At 38.4% G+C, this 11995-nt stretch overlaps 1 protein-coding gene and 1 pseudogene across 1 annotated transcript in view; one reads left to right on the top strand and one right to left on the bottom strand.

Moving 5' to 3' along the window:
- EPS15 (epidermal growth factor receptor pathway substrate 15) overlaps positions 1–11995 on the top strand; it is a 207941-nt gene that overhangs the window by 173530 nt on the left and 22416 nt on the right. The gene's annotated exons all lie outside the window — the stretch shown is intronic.
- On the bottom strand, positions 4914–5312 carry LOC102837779 (annotated as a pseudogene).

The following is an 11995-nucleotide window of genomic DNA, read 5'->3' as shown; positions in this document are numbered from 1 at the left end:
TCGCTATGAGTCGGTTCCGACTCGATGGCACCTGACAACAACAACAGCATGCTACCAGAGCCCCTTAAAAGATCAGCAAATTGAGTATCAGAGCTGATAAGTAACTTGATCAAGATTGTATAGCTTCTTAGTTTTAAAAAAGATCAAGGCAAGATTCAAACCTAGATCCTATAGATCTAGTTTAAAAGCTTTCTCAACTAAGTAACTGCTTCTTACCAACTATTAATTTAAAAAGAAAACATACTAATTGGCTTTTTGTCTGGAAGAGCAGGGAATTAGAAAGAAGTGGACTCAAACCATGTATAAATACTTAAACATCATGCTGAAAATATCTTTTTTTTTTCCAGATGATAGTGTGAATTGTTTAATATACACATTTGCTTATTGCAACAAACAGGATTATAAGATACAGAATGATTAGTAGAAATGCTTTCACAGCATGGATTTCTTATATTAAAAAAATTTAACAAGGTGACATATAATTTAGACCAGTTCAGAATTTACTGTGCAGGGTGTAACATTTGTTTTCAGGTTAGAAACAAATTCCCAGACATGAGTAGCAAACAAGAGGAATGTAGGAAGCAGATACGTAGAAAACAAAATTTACTATAGTACTGAGTATCGATAAAAACATATATTTAGAGTGAGAGCAAATGAGATTTCTAAAAGGTGTGGTGTATTAATGGTGGTTAATTTATATCTTTTTAAAATATGTTTTTTTTAAGACTCTCATTACCAAACAGATAAATTAGTATAGCACTTCTTGTTATTAAGTGCCATTGAGTAGATTCTAACTCAGTGGCCCTGTATAGGGTGCCTGGGGGAGCAGAAAGTCTTATCATTCTCCCAAGGAACAGTTGGTGGGCTCAAGCTACGGGCCTTATGGTTCACAGTCCAGCGCTTATAGTGTGGAGCTGCTGTACTCCCAATATAGCACTTTGTTGTTGTTAAGTTCCGTCAAGTTAGTTCCGACCTATAGAGATCCTGTATAGGGTTTCCTAGGAGTGGCTGATGGGTTGAATCTCCTTGCTGTTCAAACTAACCATGTGGCCCAGCACATTATCCTGCAGTGCTACACCAGGACTCCTAACTAGCACTAGGCATATAAATATTAACTTAAAACTAGGGATTCCTGATGTGGCATTGTAGGCTAAAACACTCGACTGCTAACCACAAGGTTGGTGGTTCATACCTCTCAGCTGCTCCTTGGAAACCCTGTACAGGTCGCTGTTAGTCGGAACTGACTTGATGACAGTTAACAACAACAAAGGGATATAAATGGTTAATAAGTATCATCATAAATTATTTCAAAGCAGAAGGTCGCTTTTGTGGTATAATTTTAAGGAAGGGAATTAGGATTTTAGCAAGTAGAAATGAGAAGAGAGGGGATGTGAAGACAAGAGAGCAGTAACGAGACCATTGAGGCAGGACTTTTAGCATGTGGTGGTGGTTGTTGTTGGTTAAAAGCCATCAAGCCATTAACTCATAGAGATCCTGTATAGGGTTTTCGAGGCTGTACATTTTTGTAGGAGAGGAAAGTCTCATCTTTCTCACGCAGAGTAGCTGATGGGCTTGAACCACTATGACCTTGTGGTTCATAGTCCAGTGTTTTTCCTATGGAGCCACTGTACTCCTAGGACATATTTAGGGCAAAGCAAATAGACATTTGGGCAAAAGTTTCCTTAAAGATAAAAATAGTAGAGCTAAAGCAGAAGTGGTACATTGAAGTCTTAACTGTAGAAGGTTTCTAATGCCTTTGTCTAGTGTTCCCTTTCTATTCTAGTGCTAACTCATTTCCTATAAGATGTTAGGGTAAATGGCTATAAAATCAGGTAGGATACTAAGATGTATTAATGTTGGCCATCATAACCATAATTGATTTATTGATGTTTTCCAGAGTTCTAATACTCGGTATGCTCAATAACCATTTTCACATACTTTGTTTCATTTAATTTGCACAACCACCTCTGATAATTAACAGTAAGTTTATTGTAAGTACAGAGAGTTAAAAGCAGCTTCACATGATTAAAAATTAAAAATTAAATGTGGGCCCACATTCAAATGTAGTCAGTCTAACATAACTGTAAAGCTTTGGTTTCTTTGACTTTCACTAAAGGACAGAAACACTCTTATTAAAGGTTCACCAGTCTAGAATTAATAATATAGAGACTGAAACAAAGATTATATTGTTTAATATTATTTCTTGGTGATTTTAGTAGACATGTAGATGGTGTTCCCAGTACCCTGGCTGCTCCATTCCCTGAACAATTCAGCAGTGGTCTTGTTCTCCATCTCACCTTAGCTACTTAACCCATTTGTTGTTGTTACGTGCTGTTGAGTCAGTTCTGACTCATAGTGACCCTGCATAGGGTTTCCAAAGCATGGCTGGTAGGTTTGAACCTCCAGCCTTGTGGTTAGCAGCTCAGTGCTGATTCTACAGTGCCTTACCAGGACTTCCATAACCAAATCCGTGAGTACAGCCACTCCATAATACTAATGGCATACATCGCTCTCTCTGACCACCAACTGTTGGCTCTCTAAGTCACACATGCAATTATTCTGACTCCAGTGATCCTACCAGTTTTACTCTTCCTCTTCCATGTGGTTCCCTCACTTCATAACTAGTTTATGGTCTGTGATCATGCTTAAATTTTCTCTTATTCCTGATTGTCCTGTCTCTCTATCACTTTGTCGTGTTTGCTTGGCAAGACTACCTTTGGATCAACTGTCTGCCTGCTCTTTACTTGAACCCCAGTACCACAGAACCTGACTACAGAAAAACAATGATTTGGAATGCGTGGCTAAATGCCTCCGTGAAAAACTGCCTCCTTTGCCATGAGAACAGAAGAACTTGATAGTGCTAGCTGCCATTACAAAAATTCCATAGAAGAATCCTGATCCAAAGTGGGGGAAATACAGAACAGAATTTCTGTGTTACAAAGACCTTCCACAGATTCAGGGAAATGTCAGGGGATTCAGCAGTTCGAAACAACCAGCTGTTCCATGGGAGAAAGATAAGACTTTCTACTCCTGTAAAGATTTATAGCCTCAGAAACCCTGAGGTTTCTATGGGGTCGCTATGAGTCTGAACTGACTTCACAGCACATAACCACCACCACCACCATGTTGTTATTAAGTGCCATCGAGTCAGTTCCGACCTTTTTTTAAAAAACCTTCCAAAGTTTGTTTTTCTCGTATAATCTTCACAATTGTTTTGAGATCAGTACTGTTATTTCTCATTTGAAGATGAAACTCAGACTCTGGTCAAGTAATTGCCCAAGGTCACAGTATAACTAAGGAGTAGCAATGCTACTTTTCCAGTCCATGTCTTCTTACAGTCTGTGCTTTTAGCTATTTGGTTATATTGCTCATCTTCTCATCCAGTCCTGGAGTGGGAATGACACAGATTCTTTTAATGGGATTTTCTTACAACTGTACTCAAGTGCATATAATTCTTGTATTTTATGAATCAAATTTTAACAACTTGATATACACTCATCATTAAATGTGTTGTCAGGTTAAGTTGTTTTAGTGCAAACCTCTCAGTAAAAATTTACCTAAACTACTCTGAATTGTAAGACTTCTGCTTTAAAATGTGTTTTAATGAGGGTTTGTGCTCTGGAACAGTGGAGTCAACAATCCGCCAACTCCCAAGTTGGAGAAAGAAAGACTTTTATTAGAAGGTGACGCCAGTGGGGATTCTGACAGCTGTTAAGCTTGCAGTGATAGACAAAAGTTTTCCAAAATTCTAATTTTTACTGATAGCTTGAATTTTATAATTGGCAATCATTTGATCTTGATAGAAAATGTTATAAGAGAAAAAAATCTTACCTATTTGGAAAAACTTTGATAAAGATTTTTGTCCCCTTTTTCTTGAAATAATTTCAACAAGTATGAGTGCTGTTTGCCAGACTTTGCTCTCGGCCTTGATGATAATGGTAGTGAACAAAACAAAGTTTCTGTCTTTATAGAGCTGACATGAGAGGTATGCAATAAACAAATATATGTCAGCTCTGGTAGCGTAGCAGGTACGAATCAGACTGAGAACTACAAGGTCAGCAGTTCAAAACTACCAATTGTTCCACGAGAGAAAGATAAGGCTTTTCTGCTCCCATAAAGATTCACAACCTCAGAAACCCTATGTAGGGTCGCTATGAGTCGGAACTGACTCCACAGCACATAACAACAATCCATGATGCTCTGAATTAAATTAAGGTGAGGGGATAAAGAATGATATCACTTAAATGTAGTTCTTTACTAAAAGGCATTGCTGCTGCTATTGTTAGGTGCCCTCGAGTCAGTTCATATTCAAAGCTTTCCCATGTACAACAGAATGAAACACTGCCTTGTGCTGCACCCTCCTCATAATTGTTGTTATGTTTGAGCCCATTGCTGCTGTCACTGCTTCTATCCATCCTCTTTGGATGTCTTCTGTTTTTTTTTGCTGAGCCTGCATTTTACCAAGCAGGATAACATGTCTGAAATATGAGACACAAACTCTCACTGTCCTCTTCTCTTTTTTTTTTTTTTCAAGTAAGCTTCAATTTTATTTCATTAACTTAAAAGATGAACAAATTATGTAGTTCAAATGTTACTGGATTGATTTCAAACATAGGTTGCCAAAGAGGATAAACAGATAACAGGATTCAAGTAATGGATGGTGCACCCCATTGTCCATTTAGAAACCTGCTGCTGTCATCCACCAAAAACACTGAAAGGCAATATTGTTTTCTTTTATACTGCATAAAAGCCAGATGCAAACATTGATATTAATTTATTTCATTGTCAACTTTGATGGTAAAGCTGGGAGGCACAAAAGTTCATAGTTAACAGTTGCAAACGAAAAGCTTCTTTTGTTTCTTTCAAATAGAAAACGGAGGCCTCCATTTATATCTTTTGATTCTTACAGCAGGTCACTTCTTTTTCCCTTTTTCTCTTTTACTTCTCTCTCCTTGCTGAAGATTTCATTCACCACCACCACCTGTTTTTTGTATCCTTGTTTTTAGTTTCGGTATCATTTCCACTGCATACAACATTACTGACTTCATCGTGGAAGCTGTATAAGACAGAGGCTTGCATCTTTCTGTTTGAGCTGGATCTGGATTCTGCCGCTGTATGGAAAATTACAATTCCATTCTTCAGAGTACATTTTATTTTTCTCAAGAAATGCATTAAGTCCCACTGCTAAGCATGCATCTTGAATCTCTCTGTATGGAGATGCCCTTCCCCTCTGCGATTGTCTTCTTTTTATTTAAATAAGCAGGGTAGATACAAATGAACCTGAGCTGGTCAGCAGCCGCAGCACAAGTCATTTCTACTCAGGATCACATGGCTCCAACTTGGAGAGAAAACTGCACCATCTCTTCTTCTAAGGAGCATTTTGTCTACACTTCTTCCAGGACAGATTGGTTTATTCTTCTGGCAGACCATTGTACTTTTAATATGTTTCTCCAGCACCGTAATTCAAATGCATCAATTCTTCTGTGGTCTTGCTTATTCATTGTCTAACTTTCACATGTATATGAAACGATTGAAAATACCATGGTGTGGGTCAGGTGCACCTTAGTCCTAAAATTGATATCTTTGCTCTTAAACTCTTTCAAGAGATCTTTTACAGCATATTTGCCTAATGCAGTATGTCATTTGTTTTCTTGACTGCTGCTGCTATGAGTTTTGATGGTTGAAATGAAGTCTTTGACAACTTCAGTCTTTTCTCCATTTATCACGATGTGTTTATTAGTCCACTGGTGAAGACTTTTGTTTTCTATATACTGAGTTATATTCCATACTAAAGGCTGTATAGTCTTTGATCTTCATCAGTAAATATTTCAAGTTCTCTTCACTTCCAACAAGCAAGCTTATATTATTTACATATAGCAGGTTGTTAATGAGGCTTTGCATAGTCAATAAAAGCACAAGTAAATCTCTTTCTGTTATTGTCTGCTTTCAACAAAGATCCATTTGATGTCAGCAGTGATATACCTCATTATATGTCCTCTTCTGAGTCTGACTTGAGTTTCTGGAAGTTCTTGTTGATGTACTATTGCAACTGTTTTTTAATTTTCTTCAGCAAGCTTTTATTTGCATGTGATAGTAATGATATCGTTGGATGATTTCGGCATTCTGTTCAATCACCTCGCTTTGAAGTGGACACAAATATGCCTCTCTTCCAGTAGGTTGGCCAGGTAGTTGTTTTCCAAATTTCTTGACATGATTAATGAGTGCCTCCAGTGCTGCATCAGTTCGTTGAAAGATTTCAGTTTGTATCCCATCAATTCCTGGAACCTTATTTTTCACCATTGCCTTCAGTGCAACTTGAACTTCGGTAGCATTGGTTCTTGGTCATATACCACCTCTTGACATGGTTGAATTGACCATTTCTTTTTGGTACAGCAACTCTGTGTATTCCTTCCACCTTCTTTTGATGCTTCCTGCATTATTCAATATTGTGCCTGTAGAGTCCGTCAAGATTGTAGCCCAAGGCTTTTTTCCATCAGTTCTTTCAGCTTGAGAAATGCTGAGCCTTTCTTCCCTTTTGGTTTTCTAATTCCACATATTTCATTATAATGCTTGATTTTTTTCTTTTTCGAGTTTTCCCTTCAAATTTTTCTATTCAGCTCTTTTACTTCCTCTTTTCTTTCATTTTTTTTTTTTTAGCTTTTCTAATCTCAAGAGCAAGTTTCAGAGTTTTCCTCTGACTTTCATTTTGCCTTTTCTTTCTTTTCTGACCTTTTGCTTTCATCAGGGATGATGATCTTGATGTCATCCCACAACTCTTCTGGTCTGAGGTCTTTAGTGTCTAGTGCATCAAATATGTTCTTGAGATGGTCTCTAAATTCAGGTAGGATATGTTTAAGGTCATATTTTGGCTCTTGTGAATTTCTTTATTATTTTTCAGCTTCAGCCTGAACTTGCATATAAGTGATTGATGGTCTGTTCCACAGTCTGCCCATGGCCTTGTTTTGGCTGATGATAGTGAGCTTTTTCATTTCTTCCCACAGATGTAGTCAATATGATTCCTGTGTATTCCATCTGATGAGGTCCATGTGCATAGTCATCTTTTATGTTGTTTAAAAAAGGCATTTGCAATGAAGAAGTCATTAGTCTTTCAAAATTCTATCATGCAATCTCAAGCATCATTTCTTTCACCAAGGCCATAGTTTCCAATTACTGATTCTTCCTTTGTTTCCAACCTTTGCATTCCTGTCACCAATAATTATGACTACATCTTGATTGCATGTTGAATCAGTTTCAGACTGAAGAAATTCGTGGAATTCTTCCATTTCATCATCACTGACTTTAATGGTTTTGTTGGGTAAACTTAAATAATAGTGGTATTAACTCGTCTTCCTTGTTAGGCGTATGGATATTATTCTGTTGCAGACAACATTGTACTTCAACATCTTGAAGTGTCCTTTTTGATGATGAACGTGACGCCATTTCTCTTGAATTTGTCTTTACCAGAACCATGTGATTGTCAGATTCACAATGGCCAATACCAGTCCATTTTAGCTCCTTAATGCCTGGGATATTGATCTTTTTGCATTCTATTTCACTTTTGACAATTTTTAGTTTTCCTAGATTCGTACTTCATACGTTCCATGTTCCAATTATTAGTGGATGTTTGTAGATGTTTCTCCTCATTTTGAGTTGTGCCCCATCAGTGAATGAAGGTCCTAGAGTTTTACTCTATCCACATCATCGTGGTCAGCTCTACTTAGAGAAGGCGGCTCTTCCCCAGTCATATTTTGAATGCCTTCCAATTTGAGAGGCTCATCTTCCACCACTATAGCTGACAACATTCTGCTACTGTTCATGAGGTTTTCAGTGGCTGAACATTCAGAAGTAGTCTGTGTCTCCTTCATCCTAGTCTCTCTTAGCCTGGAAGCTCATCTGAAACCTGTCCACCACAGGTGACCCTGCTGGTATTTAAAATACTGGTGGCATAGCTTCTAGCATCACAGCAATGTTCACAGACTGTCATTTGCATCTTCACAAAAATGCATAATCTCCAATATGTAAGGAAAAATACCCAGAAAAAGACAGGAAGTATGCTAAAATATTGTTATTTCTGATCAGAAGGTAACAGATTATTTTCTTTTATTATGCTTTTATGTTATTTTTCCCAAGTGTCTATTACTTGTTTTATTTGTGGGCATGAGGGGTATACTAATGAGGTCACATTTGTGTGTGAAGCCTGATTCTGCTTGCCCTTGGCCTATCCAGAGGAAGAAAACCACCTGCAGAGCTCCCTCCTAGTGTTTCTGGAGCTCCCCAACAGGCGTCTCCCACGTGATCTGAACAAGCTTGCACTGTCAGTGAGTTCTTCAGTTTCTGGAGAGGCATCTGCTTCATATTAATCATGATCACTGAAAAAGTTTGCGGAGTCTTAAAATGTTAATTCTTAGTTTAGGCAAAAAAGATTTCATCTTTTATCCAGAATGCATTCCTCAGTTTGGATCAATGCTGAAATGGGGCATTTCTTCCAGTGAGTTCATCTTATTAGTGCAATGTTATCCACATACTAGCTAGCAGCTAGTCCTTTAATAAGGAACCATGGTGATGTAGTGGGTAAGCAGTCAGCTGCTCATTAAAAGGTCAGTGGTTTGAACCCATGTGCTCCATAGGAGAAAAGATGTGGCAGAACTCACTGGAAAAATTCTCCAGTAAGCTAAATAAATATTTTTCATATAGAAATGTCGTGTTTTGTATTACTTTGTTTCAGAGCAAGTATTGTAGTCAGACCTGTCCTGATTCAACACTGTTGCTTTGACTTGTAAAGACTGTAGATCTACGGCTGAGGGAAAGCGTGAAAGAGATTATTCAGTCCCTCCAATGAAATGAGCCCAACTCCTTTTCCCTTGCCAACCTTCAACCAGTTAGGATAGCCCTGCTCAGATTCCATTATCTTTTCATTCCATTTTTCCACATACATTTGGAAGCTCCCTTGTATTAGTAAAAGAACACCTTATATAGCTAGCTGAAGGACTTGAACAGTGAGCTTCTCAGCCTCCTTTTCAGCCCCAGAGTCACTGATGCATCCCTAAAGAAGTGATTTTTATCAACTTCTCACCCACCCTTCTGTACTCACTTCCTCCATCCTGTGACTGTTTTGTGACAAAGCAAACAGAAATAATGTGCCTTTCTTGCCCTGCTTCTGTCCATTTACGTGGTATACCCACTGTTAGAAGTAAAGGCACACTTGATATGTTTAAATGAGTAAGTGGACACATTATTGTTCTAAGACGATTTAATATAAAGAGATAGAGTAGGGGAAGAATAGCAAATTTTTCTGTGCCTCTACTTGTTCTTTCACAATTTTCTTTCCCCTCTTTCCTTTTTAGATCTTCCCTGTTTCTTTCCACCTTCTTGTTTCAGGCAGCACTTCTCTTTTTTTTTTTATTTTGCATACAGAACAAAGTTTATTAGTATTTAAAAGGGCAGCAGGGTGGGGAAGATAGGGGGTTAATGATGATGGAAATATGACACTAATTAAGGATAGAGTTGCAAAGCTGATTAGTATGATTGCTGCCAATATGTTGTACACCTGTAAAAAGTTGAACTGGCAAAAGTGTGATAGACATATTTAAAACAGTGAAAAGTAAATATAAAAAGTTGCTTTTGAGGCTGCTTATACACAACCAAAATCCTCATGGGATTTGATTCCAAGGATTAGGGAATATTTTCATAGGACATCAGAGGTAATTGGCCTAATAAAAATGTTTAATGCTTCTGTTCTACATTCTAGTTTGTTGCTTAGTGCCTGAGATCTTAAAAGCTTGCAAGAGGGTACCCAAGTCACAACAATTGGCCTGTATTTGCCTGGAGCAATAGAGGGGGAAAAAAAAGTGTCAGGAACAAGAGAGGATATGGAATATGTGGCTGTCGGGCAGCACTTCTCACCAACCTTCTTTGACTTTATCTGTATCCCTTACCCCTAAACAGGTGAAGCCTACCTGCTTCAAAGCAGAGATTCCACTTGCAGCTGAAAATATTTGTCTACTTGGGCTGTAATGAAGCAGTAGTGTGTCACACCTGTGGAACAGTGGTTAAGAACCGGAAATGTGTTTAGTTTTGTCCCCTATTTAGATCCCCAGTAACCAGCACAGTAACTTTTTTTGAAGAAACTTCTAATTTGTTTTGTTGTTGTTGTTAAGTATTGTGGATTTGGTTCTGACTCATAGTGAACCCTGCACAGGGTTTCTGAGGCTGTAAATCTTTACGGGAGTAGAATGCCTCCTCTTTCTCCTGTGGAACCGCTGGTAGTTTCGAACTGCCAACCTTCAGGTTAGCAGCCCGATTCATAACCATTACACTACCAGCACTCCTTAATTTATGTTTAAGTATGTTAATTATATTTAAATTGTTGTTGTTGTTATGTGCCGTGGAGTTGGTTCCGACTCATAGAGACCCTGTACAGGGTTTCCGAGGCTGTAAATCTTTACGGGAGCAGAAAGCCTCATCTTTCTCCCGTGGAACAGCTGGTAGTTTTGGTTCGCGGTCCGATTCGTAACCACTACGCTACCCAAATTCCACTGATGTCAAGTCAATACCAATTCATAGTTCCTCTATAGGACAGACTAGAACGGCCCATAGGGTTTCTAAGCCTGTAATCTTTAAGGAAGCAGACTGCCACATCTTTTCTCCCATGGAGCAGGTGAGTTCGAATCACTGACCTTTTAATGAGCAGCTGATTGCTTACCCACTACATTACCGTGGTTCCTTATTAAAGGACTAGCTACTAGCTAGTATGTGGATAACATTGCACAATTAGATGTTCTCTTTTACGTTTATTTTCCCTTATAGAATGTGTGTTAAAAATACTTTTTCTCTAACCCTCCTTCCCACAACTTTCTACTCAGTTTTCAAAATTAACTCAGATGTCATCTCCTTTGATTTACAGCCTCGGAAACCCTGTACAGGGTTGCTATGAGTCGGAACCGACTCCACGGCACATAACAACATCTCTGCTTCATCATTCAACTTCTCCACTATTTGTGTCCCATGCATGCTTCTGTTGTTCTTACCTCACCTTTTGAACAGCCATTCTGTGCTTAGGAGTGTCAACTATGTTAATATACTCCTAAAACCCACTGCCATCAAGTTGATTCCAACTCATAATGACCCTAAAGGATACTGTAGAACTACTCCATGGGGTTTTCATAACTGTAAATCTTTATGAGAACAGACAGCTTCATCTTTCTCCTGAGGAGCATCTGTGGTGGGTTTGAACTGCCTACCTTGCATAATGTATCCTGGTCATTGTTGTTACTAAGTGCTGTCAAGTTAGTTCAACTCATAGCAACCCAGTATAGGGTTTCCAAGGAGCAGCTGATGGGTTTGAACCACCAATCTTGTAATTAGCAATCTTGTAATTAGTGCTTATTCTATAGCTCCTCACCAGAACTCCAAATGTATCCCTTTGTCATTGTTGTTAAGTGCTATCAAGTGGGTTCTCACTCATAGTGACCCTCGTTGTTGTTAAATTTCATTTAATCAGTTCCAAGTCATAGTGACCCTGTATAGGATTTCCAAGGAGCAGCTGATGGGTTTGAACTGCTGACCTTGTGGTTTGCAGTCCAGTGATGATCCACAGCACCACACCAAGTAACCAAAATTAAGAAAATCAGTCAATAATGATTAAAAAAAAAAAAAAAACTTGTGTCATCTGAAGTCCAATAGGATTAGTTGGTTGTACTAACTCAGAAAATAGTCATTGAGCATCTTTGGTACTATACAAATCGTCTCAATCCTTGTGAAATGAAAATTTAAATATATACTCATTGTGCTGCAACTAGACTACCTCATTCCAACCTGTCCTCCAAGGGCTAAGAATCAATACAGACATCTGTAAACTAATTCAAGGTTCTTAGTTCATAATCATGCATCTACTCACCTCTTAAAGAACCTTGGTAGTGTTGTTGTTGTTGTTAAGTGCCGTCGAGTCGGTTCCGACCCATAGCGACCCTGTACAGGGTTTCCGAGGGTGTAAATC

Source organism: Chrysochloris asiatica, unplaced genomic scaffold, assembly GCF_000296735.1.
Source record: "Chrysochloris asiatica unplaced genomic scaffold, ChrAsi1.0 scaffold00026, whole genome shotgun sequence".
Lineage (NCBI taxonomy): Eukaryota > Metazoa > Chordata > Mammalia > Afrosoricida > Chrysochloridae > Chrysochloris > Chrysochloris asiatica.
Note: the sequence above shows the minus strand (reverse complement) of the source record. Positions and strands in the feature narration are given on the sequence as shown.